Genomic DNA, 1,565 nt, shown 5'->3' with positions numbered 1-1,565 from the left:
CAATTTATGAAAATTTTTCAAAATTTGGAGATAGTTTATTCAATTTCATGTGGTTTTCATGCAAGATTTACTAACAATTTTTTTAAGGAATTGAAAAACAGAATTATATCAACTTACGTTTTAATTAAAAGAACAAATTCTGTTAAATAATTATTATTAAATTAATATCAACATGTTGAAGCTACATGTAGTAAGATATAATTTTACAATATATGGTTCAAGTACTTATGGAGGAACAGTTACTTTAGCGAATTCTTATATCAAATACATGAATAAATAAAATAGCAAGTATCTACAAATAATAAATAAATAAGGCTGTAAGATCACAAGTCTCAGTATGATCACATGTTGCATAATTATTTTTTGTTTCTTTAGCTTTACAATGTTAATATCTAGAATATTATGTACGAGTCATTCTTAAAGGAATTTACTATCTCAATAAGTATTAAGATATTTTTTTTTTTTACTGAACAATAAAAAATTTGAAAAATTGTACATATTAATTGCGTAACAGTCTTCGTCGAATAAGTATCAATTTAAAATTCAAAAATTACTGAAACATTACAGCCGTAACATTAATTCTAATCTAATAATTATAAAAAATTCAATTTGTATGAACTTATTTTATATAACGAATAATTTGCCCAACGTTTTACATGAAAATATATCACTGTTAGGATAATAAATATTATTAGAATTTATTGGAATAATGATAACATATAACAAATTAAACAATTGTGAGAATACTTAAATTTATAATTAAATATAATAATTTAAACACAATTGCAATTAATTAATTATAAAAATTTGCATGATATTCATTTATATACATATATCATTTTTATAACAATTATGTATATAATTTTAAACATGTTATGTTATTGTTATTATAATTTTTTCATGTGAGTTTATACAACGAATAGGGGTTAAACAAATGTTTTTGAAATTTGAACTTATTGTTGAATGTATTTTTAAGATATATTCATAAACATTTTCATGTAAATTATGAAAGAATTATTCAACTAGCTGACTGCTTTCTAAATCTTCCAAATTGTTGAAGGTAATTCTTCAATTTCTTTCTTAATAAACATTAGTTTTGTTAGAACGGTATATTAAATACAAATCAAGTATTTGAATTTCATAAAATGTACTAAAATAATTTATTGAGCTAATCATAAACATGTAGAATATTTCTAAAAAAAAAAAATTAATAATAGCATTAATTTATTTCTCTTATAGTAATTTATTAATATTGTAATTCTAGTGTCACATGAATTCACTGCAATAGTCGTTTAAATGAAAAGTAAAAATTAATTTAAGAGTAGATTGTAATATTCAAGTTGTTGCATTATCTAATAACAATAAAAACATTGTATTAATATGTCACAAAAAGATAACAAAAGATTTACGATTTATCATTCTTTGACTTCCCTGATTGAGACTAAAATATTGTACTTATGTATGTTCATACTAGCTCCTGACTTACATATATCTCCGGTTGCCTTGGTCGCGGTCAAGGCTTCTCTACTCGAAGCTACTGATAGTAAAAGTCGGGAGACTAATAC

The 1,565-nt window shown here is 22.4% G+C and overlaps 1 protein-coding gene across 2 annotated transcripts in view; it reads right to left on the bottom strand.

The window, feature by feature from the left end:
• The window catches only part of LOC108574909 (glycerol-3-phosphate dehydrogenase [NAD(+)], cytoplasmic), a 71,795-nt gene that overhangs the window by 68,399 nt on the left and 1,831 nt on the right, over positions 1-1,565 (bottom strand). The gene's annotated exons all lie outside the window — the stretch shown is intronic.

Source organism: Habropoda laboriosa, unplaced genomic scaffold (assembly GCF_001263275.1).
Source record: "Habropoda laboriosa isolate 0110345459 unplaced genomic scaffold, ASM126327v1 scaffold25, whole genome shotgun sequence".
NCBI lineage: Eukaryota > Metazoa > Arthropoda > Insecta > Hymenoptera > Apidae > Habropoda > Habropoda laboriosa.
This window is presented reverse-complemented; position numbering and strand designations above follow the sequence as displayed.